Here is a 27733-nt window from a genome sequence, read left to right on the forward strand (position 1 = left end):
TGATCCCTTATTACTTTGATCTTAAAAAATATATACATTCTCCCAAGTCCTTTATATCGAATTATTTGGACTACCATACCCTTACTTCTGACAACATTTTGATATTGTTTCCAACTACCAAAAATGTTATCTACGTATAGTACAAGAAATACCACCACGTTTCCATCACACCTTTTGTATACACAAGACTTATCCGTTTACTCAATAAATCCATAGGTCTGGATTACTTTGATAAACTGGATGTTCCAAGACCTTGAAGCTTTGCATCAGTCCATAGACTGATTGAGCTTGCACACAAGATACTCTTAGCCCTTTGCAATGAACCCTTCTGGTTGCTTTATATGGATGCTTTCTTCAAGACTTCCATTAAGGAATGTTGTCTTGACATCCACTTACCAAATAGATAAAAGTATCCGGATAGACTTAAGCATGGCTACCAGTGAAAAAGTTTCCTTTTTCATCTAGCCTTGCTTTGAAAGTTTCTACCTTCCTGTCTATCCCTCTTTTCCTATTATAGACCTTTTTATACCCAAAGGCTTTTACACCATTTGGTGGTTCTACAAGCTTCCAGATTTTATTAGAATACATATATTCTAATTCTGTTATTCATTACTCTTTGCCAAGATATTGCATCTTTATCTTGGAGTGCTTCGTCATATGTCCGGAGATCAGTTTCATGTCCTCCAGGGATCGAGCCAAAAACTCTCCCAAAACATGAATCTTTTTAGGTTGTCTAACAACCCTCCCACTACGACAAGGCACTTTCTGTAATTGTGTATCATTTGTGATACATGTTGCAGTTTCCTTGTGGTATCTCATCTTGTACAATTGGTACTAGATTAGACATGTCTTTTATTATTTTCTTAAGAACAAATTTTCTTATGGGCACGTGGTTTATTACATAGTCCTTTTCTAAAAATCGGTCATTGATGCTAACAATGTCCTTCTGATTTTTAAGACTATAAACCTACTTTCATTTCTCTAGGATAACCCACAAACAAGTGAATTCCTGTCCAACTTATCATTGTCTCTCTTCAGCATATGTGCTGGACTACCCGAATCCGAATATGCTTCGAAATAGGCCTACGCCTATTCAGCAATTCTATATGAGTAGAGAGTTCTGACTTTGGAAGGTGCTATATTCACTTCCGTTTCCAGAGTATATCCTAAAAATGATTTTGGTAATATTCTAAATAACTCATCAATCTACTTATTTCCATAAGAGTCCTATACCTTCCTTTTTCTACACCATTCTGTTGGGGTGTACCAGGTGCAGTTAGTTGGAATTGAATCCCTACTTCTGATAAGTGACTCCTAAATTCTCCCAAGAGGTACTTGCCACTATGTTCTAACCATAGTGACTTTTACTTTAACATTTCTCCGCATCAGCCTTGTACTATTTGAACTAATCAAAGTACTTAGTCTTGCGGTACATTAAGTAAATTTATTTGTATCTTGAATAGTTGTCTATAAAATAGACGAAATATTCAATACTACCTCTTGTCTGGATAGTCATAGGATCACACAAATCAGAATGAACCAATTTCAATATATCTTTGACTCTATACCCCTTGGACTTAAAAGCTTCTTGGTTATTTTTCTTCCAAGTAAGACTCGCACGTTGGAAAGATTTCCACTACCAATGAACCCAAAAGTTCATCAGCTACCAATGAATCCTACTCAAGTATAACCTAGCTTTATATGCCAAAGATATAATTGGTTCATTTCCGAAGGTTGCTTTCTCTTAAAATTAGAAGATGTGTTACTAATTTCCATTTGTTGCATCGTGGGAGTTATTGGATTATAAATTGTCAACCATCATACCAGAATAGATAACTTTCCTATTTTTCTTGATAACAACTTTGTTATCAAAATAGACACAATATCTATAATAGTTTAGAAACTGAAAACAGGTTCTTTCTAAACTTGGTACGTAAAGACAATTACTTAAAATCCATATTTTATTCTTATCAAAGGATAAACATCTCCCACTGCAACAGCTACCACTTTTACAGTAGTGCCCATGTGGACGGTGATTTACCTTTCATTTAGTTGTCGGGTTTCCTGGAACCCTGCAATGAATTGCAGACATGATTAATGGCATCTTGTATCTACACTCCAGGTTCTAGTAGATAATACCACTGGACATGTTTCAACTAATGAATTAAATACATCTAAATTGTTCTTAGTTCTAAGAGGACAGTCTACCTTAATGTCCAAGTCCTATTTCCAATCATTACAATTGGGACTAATAAGTTTTTTTCTATAGTATGACTACTAGGGATTGACAAACATCCTAAGAATCACAAAAATATTTGGTCAAGATCAACTCCTTAAAATCTCCATGAATTTTGTGTATACAAAATCGAAGAGGAGATTTTATTCATTAATTTTATTATCTCGTCAACTTTACTTTATGAATAAAATTAATAGTTGATCTGTCTTTGATCAAATATTTGGTCAAAACTCTTTGAATTTAAAATAAAATATTGATTCCTCAAACAATATTATTTAAATTCACCAACACCTCAAACACCGTGAATTTTGCATGCCACGTTAGTGTGGACGTATACAAATTCAACATTTGTAAAAGGAGGGTTTTACCCATTAACTATCTTGTCAACGTATCTTTATGACAAATAAAATTATCTCAAACACCGTTAATTTTGTATGCCACGTTAGTGTGGACGTATACAAAATCAATCATTTGTAAGAGGGTTTTAACCCTTTAATTTTATTATCTTGTCAACCTAGTTTTATGACAAATTAATAGTTGGTTTCATTTGGTCACACAAATAATAGCAGTGACTCCGATGGGGAGGATACTATTAGATGTGTCTAAGTGTATACCATTACTTGACACTAAGTCCATTAATAAGATTATGCCCTTCCGTTGGGAAGATCACACGCCTTAATTAACTTCCTATAGTCATCCAAAATGGAAGTCATTCTAGTGATCCACAAACAAGCTCATCTGTTATGGAGGAAGACACTCAGAGCCAACGCAAGCTTGTTTGCATCACTTACAAACCAAGAATGGAGACCATGGGATTTATTTAAAATCCCTCTCCCACTTAGTTATTTATAAACGAGGAATTTTAACTATGCTAGCCTACTAGTCATGTATACTAACATGCACACACAGCACAATATAAAAGCAATAAATAGAAAATCTAATTTTCAACTATTATGGCTTTTATCTCTAGTTGTCCTCCGTGTGTTGTCATCCCAAGTTGCTGCCATATTTGGCCACCGCCACCGGGTCTAGCTGTCGCATCCATCTTGCTCCTAGTTCCGCTGCGCCTCTGGTCCTTAGAAGGTTCCACGCTTTGCAAGATTCGATCCGCGACATAAATAGAATTTTACATTTTGATCCTATATTCCATAAAAGGAATGTACATGTATCTAGATCAAAAATAAAATCCTAATAAAACTAAATACAGCTCCTGCTGTATTTTAATACAATCATGCACACACATATAAATTGCCCTTGACATGTCCAAGGGTCCAATCACACACATAATTAACTAAAAGTAATAATAGTTGGATCCTGCATCCACAAAGTTAGCACATCCTACTATTATCCTGCCTAAATTATGTATGACATGTGCATAATTAAACTAAATACCAAATACACAGAGGCAAAACCCTAGCTCTGATACCAATTGTTGGTTGCTACTCGGAAAACCTATAGGTTCCACTGTACAAAAATTTTGTACAAAGGTCTGAACCTTTTCCTAGCTACCATGTGTTCTTTTAAATTAAATTTTGGATCGCCTGCGGAACTTAACACGTTTGATCCAAAACTTAATCTATTTGTTCTTTTAGGTTTTGACTTGGATCTCCTGCGGAACTTAACACGTTCGACCCAAGTCTCCTTAAGTTATTAATTCCATTAAATATTAATTTCCATAAAGGTTCCCAATATCGACGTGGCGAGGCACATGGCCTTCTTGAATATGGGAGCAACCACCACCGACTAGACAAAACCTTTAATAGAAAGCTAATATTTAATTTCCTAAAATAACTTTAGGTTAACCAAAGAGAACAATCAAATCACAAGGAAAAGAAAGAAACAAAAGAACACAACTTCGAAAAACATATTTCAAATTCTAGAACGTAAGCCTCTTGTATTTGGTATTATTTCCATAAATAACTAGCATGATGCGGAAATAAAATTTACTAGTTATACCTTGTAGAAAAACCTCTTGATCTTCTACCGTATTCCTCTTCTAACCTCGGACGTTGTGTGGGCAACGATCTTCCGAGACGAGAAACCACCAATCACCTTCTTCTCCTCCTAGCTAGGTTCGGCCAACAAAGAGGAAGCTTCACCAAGGAAGAAAAACAAAATACTAACCAAGCTCCAAGAGATGCTAGCTTTCTCTCCTTCTTCTTCTTCTCCGAGTAGTATCCGGCCACCACAAGAGCTCCAATAGAAGGGTAGGGTTCGGCCACCACAAGAGGAAGAGAGGGAGAGGTTGGCCGGCCACACCAAGGAACAAAAGAGGGAGAGGAATAATAGATGTTGTGTCTTGTGAAGGCACCCTCACCCCTTCTTTTATATTCCTTGGCCTAGGCAAATTAGGAAATTTAATTACAATAAAATTTCCTTAATTTCCTTGACATGATTTAATTGAGAAAAATTAAATAAAATTTCCCAATTTAATCTCTAATGGCCGGCCACTTCTAGAGAAAATAAATTAGACAAGTTTTAATCAACAAATTAAAACTTCCTAATTTGTTTTCGGAAATTTTAAAAATAAAATTTCTCTTTAAAAATCTCTTCATGGTTGATAAAGGAAATTTCTATAATTTTAATTTTATCAACATGTGGATAATTTTTAAAGAGAAAATAAAATAACTCATCAATCTACAAATAATGAAAGAGATCTAATCTCTTTCTTTAATCTTTTGTAGATCTTTTACAAGAGAGATATTTTAATTTTAATTCTCTTTAAAAAATTATTTCTTCCACATAATAAAAACTAAAATTAAAATCCCTTTTTAATTTAATTTGGCCGGCCCCACTAGCTTGGGTTCAAGCTAGGGCCGGCCACCCAATAATATACCTAGGCCGGCCCTAGCTTGGTTCCCAAGCTAGCTTGGCCGGCCCCTTATTAGTGGGTATAGAAGGTGGGTATAGGTGGGTATAAAACTTCTACAAATAAGAGGCTACGATAGGGACCGAGATGAGGAATTGGTTTTGGTCTCCCGATAAAATTAAGCATCCCGTGTTCGCCCCGAATACACAACTTAATTTTATCAATGATAATTCATTCCACTAGAGAACTATCATTGAACTACCGCACCAATCCCAAATTACATTTTTGGGCTCCTTCTTATTATGAGTGTGTTAGTCTCCCTGTGTTTAAGATATCAAATGTCCACTAATTAAGTGAGTTACTCACAACTCATTTAATTAATATCTAAGTCCAAGAGTAGTACCACTCAACCTTATTATCATGTCGGACTAAGTCCACCTGCAGGTTTTAACATGACAATCTTTATGAGCTCCTCTTGAGGACATTATCAACCTAGTATCTCTAGGACACAGTTTCCTTCTATAATCAACAACACACACTATAAGTGATACCATTTCCCAACTTATCGGGTTTATTGATTCAACGAACTAAATCTCACCCATTGATAAATTAAAGAAATAAATATCAAATATATGTGCTTGTTATTACATTAGGATTAAGAGCACACACTTCCATAATAACCGAGGTCTTTGTTTCTTTATAAAGTCAGTATAAAAGAAACGACCTCAAATGATCCTACTCAATACACTCTGAGTGTACTGGTGTAATTATATAGTCAAGATAAACTAATACCTAATTACACTACGACCTTCCAATGGTTTGTTCCTTTCCATCATGGTCGTGAGCTACTGTTTATAATTTATAAGGTACTGATAACATGATCTTCTGTGTGTGACACCACACACTATGTCATCTACAATATAAATTAATTGAACAACTACATTTATCATAAATGTAGACATTTGACCAATGTGATTCTTATTTCTAGATAAATGTTTATACCAAAAGCTAGGCTTTTAGTATACACTCCAACAGTGTTTAATAGATTAGGAATTTTAAAATTATTTTCAAAAATGGCTATTTTCAAATTCTAAGGTAAAATGCTTTTATGGTTTCAAAATTCCCTTTTTTTAGTATTTCAAAATTAGTTTTAGCCTTAGACTAGAATAATCCTTTAGAAAGCATGTTCCCCTAGGATTAGTACTTGAGCATCTCACCAACACCCTAGGATTCCCTTGTTTATGATTGCCAAACTTAGAAAGGGGTGAGATGCATAGGCAGATTGCCTAGACTTAAGATGCTTATTTCAATGCATCGACATAAGTCTGGGCGTTAAATACTAAACAAATGTAACAACCCAAATTTCCTCATTTGGAGTCCTAATAGTATTTAAAAATATTTAGAAATGCTTTAGAAATATTCTAGAGATTTTTAGAAATTTTTAGAGTATTTTTATACAATTTTTGGAGTTCATTTGGTATTTTTACCAAAAGGAGGAAGTTTCAAAAAATAAATAGGTTTGGTCGAGGTTCGAACCCGCGACCTCCGGCTAAACCAAGTCTTAAGTGAATCCGGCTGACCAAGTGTCCAAGTGGACATTGCTAATCAAATAAGGGATGAAATTTATTTAAGAAGTAGTTAGAAAATGGAGAATAAATAGGAATAAAAAGGGATGCAGCCGAGATTCGAACCCGCGACCTCCGACCCGACCCGAACTGTAACGACCACCCTTCTTACTACTACTCTCTAAGGATGACCGTTACTTAACTACTACTCTACTCACTAGTGTCACTTATGCTATTATTAGCGACACTTAGATTTATCACGGCCCTAGAGGAATTTCTACCGAAAAATTTCGACAAAGTCTCCCCTGTACCGGTGACCAAATCAGCAATACAAACAAATAATAAACCATCAGCCACATGCGGCTGGTATATATACTTCACAATAACTAAAAGGAAACTATTCTAGCAATAGTAAACAGATAGAACTCCAATGATCAGACATAACAAGCTACAAGTGCGGAATAGACTCAATTACAATCTCAACTTCATCATAGCATTAAGGAGAAAAGAAAAGGAAACTCTAAACAGGTAAGTTTTGACAACTCCTTAGCAAACTCTTGATCTCTCCATAGTCCCGCCATCACACACCTTCATCACCACCACCTTGTCACCTTCATTTCATACTTTAGCTTTTCCTTTATCTGCAGTAGGAGGAAAAAGAAATCTATAAGCAATGCTTAGTAAGTACTAATCTATCTCACAAAAACTCAAAGTGCATAGAAATAATGCAACAATACTAAAACTAAAATGCTAAAAGAAAATCTGCATGTACTCATCTAATAGCAAAGTACTCATGGTGTACAGAAATAAAACTGAACACTGGAAATAATACTAAAGGAAACTGCTCATGTGTATCTAGTAGTAAAAGACTAAAAATAGGAATCAATACTGCTCATGTTAAATTGATAGGAAAGAAAAACTAAGGAATCTATTCATGTAATTCTAATAGCTAATCATGCTACTCATCTAATAGGTAAACATGAAAAACTACTCATCTACTAGATAAACATGGTAGAATAAAGAACTAAACTTACTGATTTTTAGAACTATATGAAACTTATTTCATTTGTTCTAAACTTAATCTTTAATACTTTATGTTTATTTAAAACTCATTTTACTTGTTCAAAAACTTATACTTATAATACTTCAAAATAATAATCAACTTCATCTTGGGCCCAGACTTAGTACCATCTTATGCGCTTTCCCTAATAGGTTGGGGTAGCGAGCCACCAATCCTAAAAGAGCAGACCTTGGTCTACCAGGACCAAGACCTTGGAATTGGACACCTGGATTTGTTTAACGACAACCTTGTGAAGTCGGGTACTAGCCTCTTCTTAAAAGTAAAATACTTATAATCTTAATTACTTCTTCTTTAAATGCCTTGGCATTTTAATAGACACCTTGTGTGCCAAAATCCCTAAAGTCTTGACTTTGGAATTTACTTTAGGCCTTGGCCTCTCTCTTTCTTTTCTTTTTCTTTCTTTTACTTGTTAATACTTCTAAAAGTATTTAATAGGATTCTTATTTTTCCACTAGAATACATGGCTGTTCATGCTTGTTAAAATAGCAAATGAAAACTAAAAAAAATCTGCATATATGACTAATAAAAATCTGCACATATGACTAATAAAAATCTGCATTTAAGCTATAAGAAATCTACATGCCATACTAAACTGAAGTGCCTAAAAATAACATGGTACAACACTTAAAACCTCATGATCAAGAAAACCAAGAAGCTAACACTACATACTTAAATAAAAGTTGTTCTTGCCTTTTTGAGTAGCAAGGAAAATGCTAACTGCATGCTTAAATAACAAAGGTTATTCATGTTCAGAAACATGGAAATCCAAGGCTAATATACTAAACTTAAAACTAATCATGTGCATGGAATTAGCAAAGATGAACTAAGCTACAATAAAAAATTCTGCATATAAAGAGATCCAACTACACTAAAATTCTACACATGATATTCTAATAGCAAGAAAACTAAATTTCCAATGCTACTAAACAAGACTAATCATGTTTATTAAATATCAAGAAAGCTAACACCATGTTCCTGGACCTAAGGCTATTCGTGCCCACTACTTAGCACAAAAGAAGGGTCTAACAGGAATGCTGATTATAGGGTTGTTCTTGCCCAATGCAAAGCACAAAAAGGCCTATACAAACTTATTCACAGCTTAAGTTATTATAGAGTAAAGGAAACCTTTTAGCATGCTTTAAACCAAACTGAAACCAAGCAATTATACTTATCCAACAAACACTCCTAGCTGTTCATTTCTGTTTACTTGGCCACAAAGGATTTAAAACTGCCTATCTAAAGGAGTGAACCGGAGCTGTACCAATTCTAATACATAGTAAACCTCAGAGGCTGTTCTTATTCCAAAATCTGTAAATTCCAGCAGATTCCGAAATCTGAAGACTCCAAATTTCAAATTTCTAACTACAAAATTCTAAGCAACCAACCACATGCTAAACAAGCAAACTAACCCTATTTCTCTTCTTTGAAATACACGGCAGCAACATCAAAAACCCACAATCTCATAGCATGCTTCGGATTCAAGAAACTCAGGAAACAAGGAAACGAAACCGAAAGATCGGAGCAACTCCTACCATAGGTGAGTAGTACTTACAATTCTTTCTTGGACTTACAACCGAAGGGAAAAAACTCTAGGGCTTCGGTTAGCTCGGATCTTCAACCTCCCTTACTCCCACAGACCCTCCTCGACGAGGGAAGCACGGATCCCCAAGGTTCGCCGGAGAGAAAGCTTCACCGGCCGTCGAAGGGAGGAAACTAGGGCTTAGGTTCCTTCATTCGGCAGAAATCGCGCACGCACGAAGAGGAAGAAGAGAATTAGGGTTCGGGGAAAGAAATTCACCCTTTATAACCTAGGTTTTATTTTTGATCCTTACTATAACTTAAATACATCTCGCTTCATACTTGATTAACAAAACACGCGTAGCCCAGTTGGTTGGCTGTGTTCAGTTAAGTCCGGTTCGGCCGGAGGTCTTGGGTTCGAGTCTCAACTTTAACATTTTTTTGGTCAAAACTTCTTTCTTTTCGTAAACTTACTAAACGACCTCTAAAAATTACGTAAAAATACTCTAAAAATTCTTAAAAATCTCTAGAATATTTTAAAAGTATTTCTAAATGTTTTTGAAGACATTTAGAACTCGAAATAAGAAAATTTGGGTCGTTACACAAACCTTAAGCGAATCCGGCTAACCAAGTTCCCAAGCGGGCGGTTCTATTTAGAAAAGGTAGCAAATTTATTTGAGGGGTTAACAGAATATTGGAGATTATAAAAGGATAAGTTAAGAGAGGGGTTAAGATATTTCCTTTTCTCTTGATCAGAATCCTTCTTCTCGCTCGCGACGGCGAAATTTGGGCGGGACAACAAGAGGCTAGGGCATTATTTTCCGGCAGCCGACCAAGGTTCATCCGAAGGTCTGCTCACACCCTCACGGTTCTCTCGGCTAGGAGCACACGTAGGCGCAAGAGGAGGCCGGAAAGCTCGAGATAACCCGAAACCCTAGAGCTCTTCCTCTCGGTTTTGAGTCCAAGAAGCAAGGTAAGCGCTTTCTCACCTGCGGTAGGAGTACTTTTCGGATTTCTTGTTAGTTTCTTGTCTTTCCCGGAGCTTGTTGGAAACCCTAGAGTGGTTTCGAGATTTGATTGCTCCTTTTTGTTTCCGATTGATGCATGCTTGAAGAATTCAGTGGCCATATAAAATCCTTAGGATCTGTTGCTATACGAATGGGAGTTTTACTAAAACCTTTAGGTGATTATGAGTAGCTATAATAGAAGAGACCAATGTTTATTTTCTCTTTGCATTGCTGTTGTAGTATGCTTAAGATTTCAGTTGTTCTGTGCCATTGGTTTCTTGTAGATTGAAGAGTTCTATCCTCCGTGCTTCATGACCGGTTCTATTTTTTTGAATTGTTACAGAATGTGTGTGGATTCAGCTGGATGTGTCTTGCTGTCATGTTTAGCTGAGATGTAGGGAGTATTCTTTGAAATGGTTTTTGGTTTATGACTGGAATCATTGCCGATTTAATTCTTTTGAGATTCTTGAGCTTAGGACAGTACTTTGGGTTCTGATTTGATTGACATGTAAGAATAGTACTGAATTTGGATTATTGATATTTATTATTTCTAGTTGGAGAATGAAGGGTGTAAATTGTAGCTACAAATTCAAAGGTCTGTTGTGAGTGCCATTGTTGATACAGTCTGACCTGGCTGTTGTTTTGATGTTGACACTGATTTAAGTTTGTATCAGATATTAATTAAACTCAGACTGATTGATGATCGAGGTTGATCATGAGGAGAGGAAAAGTTCAAGTACGGATACTTAGAACGCAAAGTCAGAGAGGGCTCGGTAGCTCGTTCTCTGGACCGGACGAAGTCGGAGAGGGCTTGGCAGCTCGTTCTCCGGACTAGGTCATAGAGGGCTCGGTAGCTCGTTCTCTGGACCAGACGAAGTCGGAGAGGGCTCGGCAGCTCGTTCTCCGGACTAGGTCAGAGAGGGCTCGGTAGCTCGTTCTCTGGACCGGACGAAGTCGGAGAGGGCTCGGCAGCTCGTTCTCCGGACTAGGTCAGAGAGGGCTCGGTAGCTCGTTCTTTGGACCGGACGAAGTCGGAGAGGGCTCGGCAGCTCGTTCTCAGGACTAGGTCAGAGAGGGCTTGGTAGCTCGTTCTCTGGACTAGGAAGATGTTAGGGTTTAGGGGTGGGAGGCTATAAAACTAACACAGAGAGCTATGGATCGGTCTGTTGACCGATCCAGTGAAACTCTGGTTGTCTGGATCGGTCCACAGACTGATCCAGTGATACTTAAGTCACCTGATCGGTCTCGTGACCGATCAGGAACCACACAGAAAGTTTCTGTGGGTTATCTGATCAGTCTGTGGACCGATCAGTAACCACACAGAAGCATTCTGTGGGTTATCTAATCGGTCTACGGACCGATCAGAAAGAAGCGATCAGAAACGCTGGGACTCAAAGCGAGAGGGTGGATCGGTCTGTGGACAGATCCACACATTGGCTGATCGGTCCACAGATCGATCAGAGTCTAATCAGTGCGGCTCTGTGAGAGTTACTGATCGGTCTGGAGACCGATCAGAGACGAGGTCAACTCTCACACAGAGTTGGCTGATCGGTCTGGGGACCGATCAGCCAAAGGCCTGATCGGTCCACAGACCGATCAGCACCATCCCAGACCGATCAGGATATGTCCTGATCGGTCCCGAGATCCATGGATCGGTCTGCTGACCGATCCACAGCGATGTCGTTTGTATTCTGCTGTCTTTCTGCAACTTCTGATTTATCTGAACTAACGATCTGCTGTGAGCTTTTTGAGTTACAGGTTGCAGGTATCATGACGATGCTTGAATTCAAATTAAGGTCTATTAGAGGAATAAGACAAAATGGTTTTTCTACTAAGCTTGGCTGCAAATGGTGCATTTGAAGCATCAACGGATACTGGCGATCTGGGTATGTTTTGGCTGCAATCAGCTTGACTTCTTGGCATTGGTTCAAGCTCAGAAGACACCAGTGAAGACAATGGATGGTATTGGTGTGAGTTCAGAGGACCAGATGAGGAGGAGGAGTGATTGGCGACGCCTGAGTTGATTGCAGTAATTCGATACAGGTTGCAGCGATTCTATGCAGCTTGCAGTGATTCGATGCAGGCAAACGCAGTGAAGAAAGTAGAGAAATAAGAAGGAGAAAGAAGAGAGGTTGGGGTAATGTTTTTGCATTGCAAACTCTCTGTCGTCGATTAAGCAAGGGCGCTGTGTGTTTGAGCTCTTGGCTGAGGAATCCTTCTGTCTTTGCGCATTGTTTTCATTGTGGCTGTGAGTTCATTTGTTCATTCCTTTGGCCATAAAGCTCTGTAAGTCTGTGCTTCATTTCATATCATTTTTTGTGATTTTTGTGGAGAGGTTGCTCCACCGAGAAGGAGAAATACTTTGCCGGAATTTGTCCGGGGTGTGATCTACCAAAAGATCAAGGGATCGTCCACCTTACGGACACGCCGAGGAGTAGGGGCAAGTTATCCCCGAACCTCGTACATCGTTTTGTTAGTGTTGGTTGGTTTTCTTTCCTTGCATCAGTTTTTGTTTTGTTTATTTCCGCTGTGCTAACCAAGTTTTGTGAGGAAATTCTTTGAGTTTTAGTGGTGGCTATTCACACCCCCCCTCTCTAGCCATCCGAAGATCCTAACAAGTGGTATCAGAGCTTGGCGCTCTTCATCCGGATTAACACCCTAAAGAGCAAGAAGATGGCTATGAAGGAAGGTTTTAGTACCAATCGCCCACCCTACTTCGATGGAGCGGATTTCTAATATTGGAAGAGTCGTATGGAGTATTATCTCAAGACCGACATCTCCATGTGGTTCTCGGTCAAGGAAGGTTTCACACCTCCGAAGGATGAAGAAGGTAAGGAACCAGAGTCGTCGAGGTGGTCCGCCGAGCAAACTCGCAAAGGACAAGCCGATGCCAAGGCGGTGGTCACACTACAATGTGGAATAGCCAAAGATCAGCTTGTCAAGGTAGGTCCATTCATGAGTGCAAAGGATTTGTGGAACAAGCTCATCGAGCTCAAAGAAGGAACTCGAGACTCTCGGATCGCCAAGAGAGACTTGTTCCTAAACCAACTACAAAACCTCATCATGAAGGAGAGCGAAACAGTAAGTGAACTACACGGAAGGTTCAAGGAGATCATCAATGGTCTTCATTCCGTGGATGAACGCGTAGAAAATCGCGATCTCGTAAGGTACGCTCTCAAAGCTTTTCCAAGGAATGCCTTGTGGTCATCTATGGTAGATGCCTACAAGGTCTCCAAGGACCTCTCAATTGTTAAGTTAGATGAATTCTTTTGTGAAATGGAACTTCATGAATTTGCTAACAAGGGTCAAAAAGAGAAAGGTATTGCTTTAGTTGCAGGAGAAAAGAGCAAGGATGGAAGGAGGAAGAAAGAAAAGAAGAAGGAGAAAGAAATTTCTACATCCTCATCCTCCTTCGAGTCCGATGATGAAGGAGGATCATCATCAAGCGAGATGGCCAACTTCGTGAGAAGAATCATGAGAAGGAGCCGGAGATTCAAAGGGAAAGGTAAGTCTATTGATCAAAATATTGATAAAACTAACGTTACATGTTATGAGTGTAGCAAGAAAGGACACTATCGGAGCGAGTGTCCAAAACTCAAGAAGGAGGAAAGGGCCAAGAAGAAGAAAGCTCTCAAAGCTTCTTGGGATGAATCCTCCTCAAGCTCATCGGAGGAAGAGAAGGAGAAAAGCACTCATCAACTAGCGCTCATGGCAAGGGAGGAACCGGATTCCGGAAGTGATGGTGACACAAGTGACACGTCAGCCGCGGCTTCATCATCTTCGGATGATGAAGAGGTAACTTCGCCTCATTTAGAAAAGTGTTATAGAACTATTACTCATTTATCTACTTTGCTCAAGAAATCAAAAACAGAAATTAAATCACTAAAAGATGAAGTAGAAAAATTGAAGGCTCTTAGGGAAGATGAGGTCGATGACCTACATCAAGAGCTTCTTGAGGATGAAAACAAAGCTTTAACGAGTGAAGTTGAGAAACTCAAGAAAATGCTTGAGAAATTCTCAACTAGCTCTAAGACCTTAGACATGATTCTAAATGCCCAAAGGGCGGTCTACAACAAAGCCGGGTTAGGATATCAACCCAAAGAATCTAGTTTCATTTCACTAGTGTCTAGAACCCAATTTCATAGATCACATGCTTCTAGGGTTCATGAGACTAGGAAGGGTGTAACCAAGGCATGGGTTCCTAGGTCTTACATTGTAGATGCATTAGGTCCCAAGATTTGGGTACCTAAAACATCTATCTTTCGTGTCTTGTAGGCATTTGTCGAGGGGGAGCATCTATCAACTTGGTTTGTTGATAGTGGATGCTCCAAGCACATGACCGGGGACAAGTCACTCTTTACTACCCTTCAAAACAAAAATAGAGGTAATGTGTCTTTTGGTAATAATGGTAGCCTTAAGGTTATAGGAGTTGGAGATATTCATATATCCGAATGTCTCCAAATCAGAAATGTCCTTCTAGTCAAGGGGATGACTTTTAATCTCCTAAGTGTCAGCCAATTGTGTGATACGGGTTACACAATTGAGTTTCACTCAAGTCAATGTCTGGTCAAACACATTGACACACTTGACACGGTACTAGTAGGCACAAGAGTAGATAACATCTATCAAGTATCGTTTAAAAGTGCTACTAATGCTTCTGCTAAGTGTTTCATGTCAAAAGAAGAAGAATCGTGGCTTTGGCATAGGAGGTTGGCCCACGTAAACATGAAGAACAATCGAAAGCTGGTCAACAAAGGATTAGTGCGAGGCCTACCAAGTATCAAGTACCAAAAGTCAAAACTATGTGATGCATGTCAAAAGGCTAAGCAAACAAAAGCGCCTCATAAAGGTAAGAGCATTGTAAGTACATCTACTGCTTTAGATTTATTTCATATGGACTTGTTTGATTGCAGTAATGTTATTTCATTGAATGGAAGTAGATATTGCTTAGTAATCATTGATGATTTTACTAGATTTACATGGACTTTCTTTTTGATAAATAAGGACCAAACCATAGATATTTTTATTTTCTTTTGTAGAAGAACTGAAAATGAAAAATCAACAACAATTAAAACAATTAGAAGTGATCATGGTGGAGAATTTCAAAACCATAGATTTTTGGAATTTTGTCAAGAAAAAGGATATAGGCATGAGTTCTCTACTCCAAGGACCCCACAACAAAATGGGGTTGTGGAGAGAAAGAACCGAGTCTTACAAGAGGCTGCACGAAGCATGCTCAATGAGTACTCTCTACCGAGCTATCTATGGGCTGAAGCTGTAAGTACAACTTGCTATGTGCAGAACCAGGTCTTGATACATAGGTTTTTAGGAAAGACTCCCCATGAACTTTGGTTTGGGAAACCCCCTACAATCAAACATCTTAGGGTGTTTGGTTGTAAGGTGTTTATCTTGAACACCAAGGATCATCTTGGAAAGTTCACGGCTAAGGCTGATGAAGGGATACTGGTCGGGTACTCTCTCATCAGCAAAGCCTATCGAGTCTACAACAATAGGACTAAGTTGATTGAAGAGTTCTCGGATGTAGCTTTTGAAGAAATCCCTAAATCAAATGATCAATCAAGGGATGTAGGAGAAATTCAATTTGAACTTAGAAATCTAAGTTTAAATGATCAAAACATAGAAAGAGTCCAAATTGACTCCGATGACGATAAGCAAAGGCAAGAGAGAGCTCAGTCTGATCCTTTACCTGATACTGAGCCCTTGCCTGTGTCTAGTGAGATCACTCATGAGGCACCATCGACACCAAGGCAATCAAGGATAGCCTCCAGTCATCCCCAAGACCAGATTGTGGGAGACATTCAACAAGGGGTTAGGACTAGGTCATTCTTTAGAAATGAGTCTAATGAGGTCGCCTTGATCTCAAAAATCGAACCAAAATTAGTTGATGAGGCATTGCACGATCCTGATTGGATCATAGCTATGCAAGATGAGCTAGGTCAATTTGAAAGGAGCCAAGTGTGGGACTTAGTTCCTAGACCTAAGAAGACCACCATTATTGGAACCAAATGGGTCTTCAAAAATAAGTTAAAAGGGAGAAGTAGTGAGAAACAAGGCAAGACTTGTAGCCAAGGGCTATAGTCAAGTCGAAGGCCTCGATTATGATGAAACTTATGCTCCCGTGGCTCGATTAGAGTCCATTCGTTTAATGCTAGCATTTGCTGCACATAGAGGTTTCATGCTCTATCAAATGGACGTTAAATCGGCCTTCTTAAATGGTTTCATTAAAGAAGAGGTCTATGTTGAACAACCACCGGGGTTTGTGAATACCGAAGCTCCAAACCACGTGTACAAGCTCAAGAAAGCTCTTTATGGGTTTAAACAAGCACCTCGAGCTTGGTACGAAAGGTTGTCAACTTACCTATTAGAAAAGGGTTTTGTGAGAGGTCAAATAGACCCAACACTATTTCTGCGTAGAGATGGTGAAAATATATTTGTAGCCCAGGTGTATGTCGATGACATAATTTGTGGCTCAAATAACAAGGGTTATTTGAATGAATTTATCACTCACATGGAAAGTGAGTTTGAAATGAGTCTGGTGGGAGAATTGACATTCTTCCTTGGACTTGAAATCAAACAAACTCGAGATGACATTTATGTCCATCAAACAAAATACACTCAAGAGATGCTCAAGAAATTCAAAATGAGTGACTCTAAGGAAGTATCCACTCCAATGGCGACGAGCACTCGCCTAGACAGTGATGAGAATGGAAAACCAGTTGATCTAACGCAATATAGAAGCATGATTGGTAGTCTTCTATATCTCACAGCTAGTAGACCGGACATATTTTTTGCTGTGGGCATGTGCGCTAGATATCAAGTCTGTGCCAAGGAATCTCATTTAATTACAGTTAAGAGAATTCTGAGATACCTTAAGGGCACAATTAGAGTGGGTCTATGGTACCCTCGCACGGAGTCTTTTGACTTGATAGGTTATACCGACTCTGATTACGCTGGGTGCAAATTGGATCAGAAAAACACTAGTGGGGGTTGCCAATTTTTAGGTTCATCATTAGTTAGTTGGTCAAGTCGGAAGCAACATTGTGTTGCTCTCTCCACGACTGAGGCTGAATACATTGCCATGGGAGAGAGTGTATCACAATTGTTGTGGATGATCCATACTCTAGAAGATTATGGACTTTCGTATAAGGGAGTGCAAGTGTTGTGTGACAACATCAGCACAATAAACCTAACAAAAAACCCAGTCCATCATTCAAGGACCAAACATATTGAAGTGCGTCACCACTTCATTAGAGATCACGTAGTTAGGGGAGACATTGCACTCACCTATGTTGAGCCAAAGTCAAACCTAGCCGATATTTTGGCCAAACCTCTTCAGGAAAATGAATTTAATCATTTGAGGAGAGAATTGGGAATGTGTTTGGCTCAATAGGCCATTAGGACCCTATCATGATCAATAAGGACAATTAAGACAACAAGAGAAATAGGGAAATTAATTTGGGCAACTTGGGAACATCTCACACAAACTATAAGGTTAAACAAATGATTTTTGTTTGCTAGAAATGGGGTGAGATGCTAGGATCAGCAGAATTATTCAAAATGTATCATGCATCCCTTGAATAATTAGGTTGAAGAGACATAAATTGAGTATGGGGATGACCATTACATAATTCATGTGTATTTGGTTCCTAGATCTTACTCATATATTCCAACCAAGGAAACTTGGTTGGACCTTTACCTAGAAATTATGAAACTTTGGTTGATGGACTGTTTGATACATTTGAACGATGTTTTTCATGATTTTGATTGATACAAGGACAAGTCCTTGAAAGAATAATAGCAAGTTGGTTATATTTTGACAAACTTGAAACTGAACATAACAAAGGTCAAAAATTTCAGTTTTCAGACCTTAAGTTGTTTGTTTTCTAAATGTATGCAACTTTAGGGCTATAAACAAGTTCAGGCCATAATGTTTAGGTGATCGTTATGCTTGTAGATCCTCCAGGTTCTAGGTTATGAACTTGGAAGTTTTCCTAGAGAAACTTCCACGAACTATCGAACATCTCTATGAATTTCAGTTACTGAAATTGTAAATTTCAGTTACTGAAATTATTGGAGAACTAAGTATCAGACACTGATTGGTCTACGGACCGATCAGGTCAGCCTGGGACGCTACTGACCACTTTCTGATCGGTCTACAGACCGATCAGGGTGTTCCCTGATCAGTCCGGAGACCGATCAGATCAATCCAGCACGCAAGGCCACTGATCATTCTCTGATCGGTCTACCGACCGATCAGGAAGTTCCTTGATCGGTCTAGGGATCGATCAGCGAGTACTGATCATCTCCTGATCGGTCTTCAGACCGATCAGGATTCTCCTGGATCGGTCCATGGACCGATCAGGAGGCTCCTGATACCTTCTGATCGGACAGCCGTCCGATCATTTAATCAACTGTACACCCATCAATAACCCCTTAAATCTTCCCGATCCCTTCTTTTTCTCTTTCACGCGGAACCCTAGCCGACTCTTCCCTACACCTTCTCTTCCCTTCTCTTCTCTTTGCACGCCGGAACCCTAGCCAAAGCTCTAGCCAAAACTTCAATGGCACCAAGGTAACTCTTTACTTCTCTATAACTTGGCATTTCGGTTTCATTTCTCACTATTTTGTGCTTTTTGGGTGTTGATGGCTCCGGCGCTCACTTATTTCCCCTATTGGTTCACATTGTTACACCTTAGGAAGAAACCAGTGGGTGAGGGTGAGGGTACCTCTAAGTCACCTGCTAAGTCGAAGTCTAAGGCTCCTTCCCGACCTCAACCTTCTGTTTCCGGGAGATTCCCGAACCACAATTTTGAGGAAGCCTTTAGACAAAGAACTTTCAAATTACTCCCTTGTAGGTCTATAGATCGTAGATTCATGGATGAATTTTGTCCAACTGTGTCTGAAATCATTGCCTACTACAAACTTGACTCACTTGTCTACTTAGAACGGGATATCAACTATGACTTGGTCTCTGAGTTTTATAACAACCTTCATCAGATTCCTAATGATGTAGGTTATAAAACAAGAGTTGCTAAGCGGACTCTTGATTTCAGTTTCTCATCCTTCTTTGAATATCTCGATTGTTGGAGGTGTTCCGGTAATGTCTTTTCGATATTTCTTGATCTACCAGACCCCCTACCCTCACCTTTTGATGTCACACCTGACTCCGTCTATGAGTATTTCTTCAGACAACCTAGACCGGGTGGGCTTGATGAGCTAGATGTTGACTTTCCTACTTTTGCAGCCTTGAGATTATCTCCTCAAGACTACATTCTTTTTAAAATTGTCACAAACTGCCTTATGCCTATCACATCTAAACCATTGTCTGAGATCCGATCATATCATTGCCTGATGCTTTATGGATTGCGTCGGCGTCTCGACTTTGACATCATATCTAGCATATACTCTTCGATCATCTCCTATAGTGAGCCAAGCGGCTACACTGTTTATATGCCTTATGGGCATATAATTACAGATTAGCTCGAGACCCTTCAGATTGATGTCTCTAAGGGTAGATTAATCAAGATGGTCAGACAGGATTGCAGACTTGGGAAGCGGGCATTTTCCAAGTCTGGAATCATAGGACAAAATGGGGACGTTCGGTGGAAGGATGGGAGAGCCGTAGGTGAGTTACCACGGGGACCTCCACGACAGGTTGCTCCTGTTGCTGCTCCTCCTGCTGCTGATGATGGAGAGGCCGATCCTGATCTGCGCTGGCAGATCGCCGAGCTGGAGAGTCGCTTTGATCGGCACGATGAGCTGCTGGTTGCTGAGCTTCACGGGCTGCGCGTCCGGATTGACCAGCGCTACGATGATTTACGCAGTCAGCAGCTGGCGACACATCAGACGATTATGGATTGGATGGCCAGATACCCACCTCCGCAGGATTTCCCGGGCTATCCATCCTCGAGCAGCGGCATGCCACCTCAGGGACCCATGCCTCCAGTTGATGATGCTGATGCTCCTCATGATGAGGAGGCTGATTGATATACATTGTTCCTTGATGTCATTTTGACTGTCTATGTTTTGGATGTTGGTTGTTGGATTTTTATGTCAGACCTGGATATTTGCTGCTTTCATCTATTTATGCTGTTCATTTTCTTGTCTTTCTTTATGTTTCACTCCTTATTGATTTTTAATATGCTGTTCATATGTCATGTCTTGTATGTCTCTTATTTCTTTATCACTGTCTTATAATACACTTAGAGGGTGTTCTAGGTGAATTAAGAAAACGACAGTATGGGTTAAGGGGGAGTCTTTTCAAGTTTTCTTACCTAATTCGCACCTTTTCGGTGTTTGACAAAGGGGGAGAGAATAACTAAGTTTAGAGATAAATGAAAGTTTGGCTTTAGGGGGAGGACTTTGATTCCCCTATTGGGGTTGTATCTGTCTTTAGGGAGGATCTTAATTCCCCTAAAATTAGGGAATAAGGAAATATCATTTTATCACTTAAATGTTGTTGACAACAAAAAGGGGAGATTGTTGATACATCCGACCTGGCTGTTGTTTTGATGTTGACACCGATTTAAGTTTGTATCGGATATTAATTAAACTCAGACCGATTGATGATCGAGGTTGATCATGAGGAGAGGAAAAGTTCAAGTACGGATACTTAGAACGCAAAGTCAGAGGGCTCGGTAGCTCGTTCTCTGGACCGGACGAAGTCGGAGAGTGGCAGCTTGGCCTGGGAGGTCAGAGAGGGCTCGGTAGCTCGTTCTCGGACCAGATGAAGTCGGAGAGGCGCTGGATTCTCCGGACTAGGTCGAGAGGGCTTGGTAGCTCGTTCTCTGGACCGGACGAAGTCGGAGAGGGCTCGGCAGCTCGTTCTTGGACTAGGTCAAAGAGGGCTCGGTAGCTCGTTCTTTGGACCGGACGAAGTCGGAGAGGGCCTGGCAGCTCGTTCACGCTAGGTCGAGAGGGCTTGGTAGCTCATTCTCGGACCGGGAAGATGTTAGGGTTTAGGGTGAGGCTCTAAAACTAACACGAGCTATGGATCGATCATTGACCATCGGTGAAACTCGGTTATCCGGATCGGTCCGGACGGATCGATGATATTAGTCACTGATCGGTCTCGTGACGATCGGGAACCCGAAAGTTTACATGGGTTATCGATCGATGCCGTGGACGATCGGAACCACCGAAAGTTTCGTGGGTTATCTGATCGGTGCGTGGACGATCGGTAACTCCTGAAGCATTCATGGGTTATCTGATCGGTCTACGGACCGATCAGAAAGAAGCGATCAGAAACGCTGGGACTCAAAGCGAGAGGGTGGATCGGTCTGTGGGCCAATCCCCACATTGGCTGATCGGTCTGGGGACCGATCAGCCAAAGGCCTGATCGGTCCACAGACCGATCAGAGTCCGATCAGTGCGGCTCTGTGAGAGTTACTGATCGGTCTGGAGACCGATCAGAGACGAGGCCAACTCTCACACAGAGTTGGCTGATCGGTCTGGGGACCGATCAGCCTAAGGCCTGATCGGTCCACAGACCGATCAGCACCATCCCAGACCGATTAGGATATGTCCTGATCGGTCCAGAGATCCATGGATCGGTCTACTGACTGATCCACAGCGATGTCGTTTGTATTCTGCTGTCTTTCTGCAACTTCTGATGTATCTGAACTAACGATCTGCTGTGAGCTTTTTGAGTTACAGGTTGCAGGTATCATGACGATGCTTGAATTCAAATTAAGGTCTATCAGAGGAATAAGACAAAATGGTTTTTCGACTGAGCTTGGCTGCAAATGGTGCATTTGAAGCATCAACGGATACTGGCGATTTGGGTATGTTCTGGCTGCAATCAGCTTGACTCCTTGGCATTGGTTCGAGCTCAGAAGACACCAGTGAAGACCATGGATGGTATTGGTGTGAGTTCAGAGGACCAGATGAGGAGGAGGAGTGATTGGTGACGCCTGAGTTGATTGCAGTGATTCGATACAGGTTGCAGCGATTCTATGAAGCTTGCAGTGATTCGATGCAGGCAAACGCAGTGACGAAAGCAGAGAAATAAGAAGGAGAAAGAAGAGAGGTTGGGGTAATGTTTTTGCATTGCAAACTCTCTGTCGTCGATTAAGCAAGGGCGCTGTGTGTTTGAGCTCTTGGCTGAGGAATCCTTCTGTCTTTGCGCGTTGTTTTCATTGTGGCTGTGAGTTCATTTGTTCATTCCTTTAGCCACAAAGCTCTGTAAGTCTGTGCTTCATTTCATATCATTTTCTGTGATTTTTGTGGAGAGGTTGCTCCACCGAGAAGGAGAAATACTTAGCCGGAATTTGTCCGGGGTGTGATCTACCGAAAGATCAAGGGATCGTCCACCTTACGGACATGCCGAGGAGTAGGGGCAAGTTATCCCCGAACCTCGTACATCGTTTTGTTAGTGTTGGTTGGTTTTCTTTCCTTGCATCAATTTTGTTTTGTTTATTTCCGCTGTGCTAACCAAGTTTTGTGAGGAAATTCTTTGAGTTTTAGTGGTGGCTATTCACACCCCCCCCTCTCTAGCCATCCGAAGATCCTAACAGCCATATGTTTAGAAGTGTGTTAAAGGTTATCTGTTTCAAAGAAAGTTGTTTGATGTTTTTGATTGGAGGAAGTGCAGTCAACTCAATTCTTTGATAGAACATGATTAATGGGGATGTTTTTCTTTGAAGATGTTCTAGGGAAGAGATAGAACTGACTTCAAAGTTGTAAACAATAAAGAAAGTATGTAAAATTATATGAACTGCATGATATATTGTATAGATGAAGACAGTAGGGATTTAAGTGTAATTCTGAGATTTGTTTTCAACCATGTTAATGCTCAAAGTAAGTGATAGACTTTTCATATTTCGAACATGATAAGAGGAGGTTAGATCTCCTTGTAGTGCAGAATTTTAGTGCAGTTTAGATCTTCTTGTAGTGCAGAATTGTAGTGCAATTTCCTTAAGTAACTCGTGCTTTAGCAATTGCAGATCAGATTCAAGTTTTCTTTTGTTTTCTTTGCTGGAAACAATTCAGAATGTGCAGATTTTTATTAAGAAGAGCAGTGCAGATTTTTATTAAGTAGAGCAGTGCAGATTTTTATTAAGTAGAGCAGTGCATATTTTTATTAAGTAGAGCAATGCAGAATTTTGATTAAGCTTATAGTGTAGAATTTTGATTAAGTTTGTAGCCAGATTTGATTAAGCTTGTATGCAGATTTAGTTTTAGTGCAGTTTTAATAAGTATTTTAGTGCAGTTTTATTAAGTATTTTCATGCAATTCTGTTAAGCATTTCAGTGCAATGTTAATAAGCATTTTAGTGCAGTTTTGTATGAGACATCCTTTTAATAGAGGTATTAACAAGTATAAGAAAGATAAAGTATAAGAAAGAAAAAGGCCAAGGCCTTAAGTAGATCCCAAAGTCAAGATTTTAGGGATTTTGGCACACAAGGTGCTCATTAAAATGTCAAGACATTTAAAGAAGAAGTAATTAAGATATTTTACTTTGACGAGGCTAGTACTCGACTTCCGAGGTTGTCGTTAAACAAATCCAGGTGTCCAATTCCGAGGTCTTGGCCATGGTAGACCAAGATCTGCTCTTTTAGGATTGGTGGCTCGTTTCCCCAACCTATTAGGGAACGCGCATAAGATGGTACTACACCTGGGCCCAAGAGAAGTTGATTATTATTTTGAAGTATTAAAGTATAAGTTTTTCAGCAAGTAAAATAAGTTTCACATAAGTATAAAAGTATAAGTTTTAAACAAGTGAAATAAGCTTCACATAGGTTTAAAATTCAGCATGTTTAGTTCTTTATGCTAGCATGAATGTATAGATTTGTTTTACATGTTTAGCATTTCAGTATGTTTCTTTTACTAGTAGATGAGCATGAGTAGTTTTCCTGTTGAGCATTCAGTTTTTAGATTTCAATATATTTACATGCATATTCGAGTTTTTGTGAGATAGATAGCGCTTACTAAGCAATTTTGTTTATAGATTGCATTTCCTCTTACTGCAGATACAGGAAAGGAAAAGCTATAGCAAAGGAAGGCGACAAGGAGGTGTGGATGGATGTGTGATGCCTGGACTATAGAAGCCTAGGGACTTAGTTTAAGAATTTGTTTATATTAATTCTTTATTTAGGTTGATAAGAAAATTTTGGAGTAAGAAGTTGTATGTCATTATGTTTCCGCTATTCATTACTTGCATCATCTGATTTATTAAACTACGTAGTGATGTTATTTCTTTTGTGTATGTATGCTCCATATAGTCACTGGTACAGAGGAGATGTTGCCGAAATTTTTCGGTAGTAACTTCTCTGGGGGCGTGACAAAGTTGAGTATTTCAAATATTAGCATAAGTAACACTAGTGAGTAGAGTTAATAGTTAAGTAACGGTCACCTTAGAGAGTAGTAAGGAAGGTGGGTCGTTACAACAAATATTAATCAGATTAAGTTATTCAGTTTAGTTAAACACTAACAAATTATAATTAACTTAATCTGACTAACCAAGTGAAAGCTGTTATCTTTTTATAGTTGGTAAATAACTAATTGGTTAGACATTTATTTATTTTAATATGTCAGGTTCGGGGGAAAAATTAATTAAATACTTATTTCCCCTTATATTTTACAATGTGTGTTCGAAAAATGTTTTCTTAAAATTTCTTAAATCTATTTTTGAAAACTAACTAAGCTACTTTTAAAAATTAAATTTAACTTAGTCTTGGAAACTGATTTTCAAAGGTTAAAATTTACTTAGTCTTAAAATTACATTCTTTTTAACTGAAAATCAGCTAATACTTTTGTTTAAAAATCAAAATTCATGTTTGAAAAATGTTTCAAATTCAAGTTTTTTTAAAAAAATTAAAACTTGTGTTTGGAATTTGAATTTAACTTTAAACTACTAAGTTATATTGCCAAATTAGCTATCTTTCAAAACTTAGTTACTTTACAAAGGTTAAGATTTAAATTGACTATATTTTAAATTTAAACTCCCCCAAGTCAACTTGACCTTAATTCTTTGCATTGACTGTATTCTATTTGCATTTTTTTGTAATTATGATTATTTGATCTATGGTCATGTTTGTGATTACTTGATCTATGTTCATGTTTGATGAATGCCATAGGGGGAGGATTAGGTGGTTAAGTTAGTTAAAACAAGAAAATCCCAAACTTATTTCAAAAACTAACTTAAAAACATAAAACACATAATAATGCTTGTTTTACTTGCATTATTTTTCACTAACTTAACCAGGTTGTCATTGCATCAAAAAGGGGGAGATTGTTAGTGCGGTTACCACTAACGGTCTAACTCAGGTTTTGATGAATGATAAATTAGGTTAAGTTAGTTTTATTATTGATCTAACACTCTGACCGAGTGTGTAGGAGAATTCAAGACAAGTCGACGGGCTGACCTGATGTCTGACACGAAGCCCAACTATGTCGACGGGCCGACCGAATAGTTGGCACGAAGTCCAAACGGGTCGACGGGCTGACCGGAGGTTTGGCACAAAGTCCAGTTAGGTCGACGGGCTGACCAGATAGCTGGCACGAAGTTCAGACAGGTCGAAGGGCTGACCTGACGTCTGGCAGGCAAGTAAAGGTAAGTCACTGGAGGAGAGTGACTGTGAGGGCGCGTTCGCGGGAAGGGAACTTAGGCGCCAATCCGACTTAGAACCATTTCGAAACTCTAAGTCGAGATCTTGACTAAATTCTAGTCTCGGAGAGACGGAATCTGATTAATACTATTTCTGTTTATTATAACTGTGCTAATAATCTATTTTACAGGAGATATAAGTGCCTCAGACTAACATTTTCTTACAGGGAGGAAGCTGCTGGAAATCACGGTCCGAGCGCCCGGGAGGTACCAGGGCGCCCGGAAGCAAAAAGTTATCCCCAATGTCGCTGTGCCACGTGGAGTTCGTTGGATGGCTCGGCTACGTCACTCCAGGGTGCCCTAAAGGTTCTAGGCGCCCCAAACCTCCTTTATAAGGAGGGTCAAGGCTAGAGTTAGAACAACAACTGAAAACCTACTCTCCTGCGCTCCTGCGACATTGTGAAAGCCATCCGACAAAGCTTTGTTCTTTTTGTTCTTATCGTTTATTGTCGGTATTTTATTTCTAGCATTTTTGTACTTAATTTTTGTAATCAATATTCGAATTGCTAGTGGATTGCCCGTCGAAAGCACCCTTGCGTGCGGGCCTTGAAGTAGGAGTCATCAAAGGCTCCGAACTAAGTAAATTGACTTTGTTAGCATTGTTTTTACTTTTCCACTGTGTTTACTCGACGAAATTTTAATTCGATATTCATCCCCCCCCCCCCTCTATCGAACGATCACGATCCAACAGTATCCACCTCGGAAGTCGAGTAATCATGGTTCCACTCGAATTCTTCTTATTAATCATTTTTCCTTTCACCATTCTTTCTGGAGGTCGAAGACGGTTCAGTGTAAATACCCACTCCGGAAGCTTAATTTCTCCTACAACATCAATAAAAGAAAACACCTCCCACACGCATGTGGGATAAAAAGAAAATAGGAGAACATTAGTGTGGGTAGAAAATAAATCAACAAATGAATCACATCTAATAAAATCAATGAATGGTACCTCTATAAAATTTTCTGGTAATCACAATAAATACTTACCTTATCGTGTTGAAAGGTACCTAAAGGTTCTAGGCTGGTGTTTATTACCTCCTCATCATCAACTAATGGCTCAAACTCCAGTTGTAGTGAATGTTCAGCTTCATGTAGTGATTCTTGGGTGCTTGGCTCTATAGCATAAGTCCCTACACTTACATCCTCTATTCTTGGTGATTCTTGAGGTAATGCTTCCAGTAAACATTCCCCTACACTTAAATTCTCTTCAATTAAATTTCCAATTCCTGCATCAATCACAACATCTAAAGCAACATCATTAGTAGAATCAAAAATTTGAACAACTACATCATCACAACAATAAAAAGTACTAAAAGAATCTAATGAAGAAGTAGATGCAGTGTTAGGCCTGACAAGTGCTCCACAATCCATCTCCTCACTGGCTCTTTATTTTTGTAACTGGTTGATGGATGATGCAATTTGATCTAACTGACTCTGTATGTTCTATATCTTTGAAAATTATTGCTCTTAATGCTCTCTCATTTGTTGCATAATCTCATTGGACTTCCAAATTAACTCTGCAAATTGTTCTTGTACATCCTCATACAGATATTCAGGCGCATAAATCCCAGTTTGAGGTTGATAATAATAACTCTCCCTCCAATCTCCAAAATATTGATAATATGGATCCATGGTAAAAAGAATTTCCTCTTCTTATACTGAAAACTAGCAAATAAAATCAGAAGACTTAGGAACAAATAAAATCAACATATGGATATATGACATTAAAGCAATCAAAAAACAAAATTTTTTAGTTTTCAAAAAATAAAGAACAATCCTAAGATTATCAAACACTGTGTCAAGTTTTCCAGGGCAACGACACCAAAATTTGATAAGCCTAAAAATTAGAGTGTGTCACGAATGGACTTATCAAATTAACAATGTATATT

The sequence above is a fragment of the Zingiber officinale genome, chromosome 11B (assembly GCF_018446385.1).
Source record: "Zingiber officinale cultivar Zhangliang chromosome 11B, Zo_v1.1, whole genome shotgun sequence".
Lineage (NCBI taxonomy): Eukaryota > Viridiplantae > Streptophyta > Magnoliopsida > Zingiberales > Zingiberaceae > Zingiber > Zingiber officinale.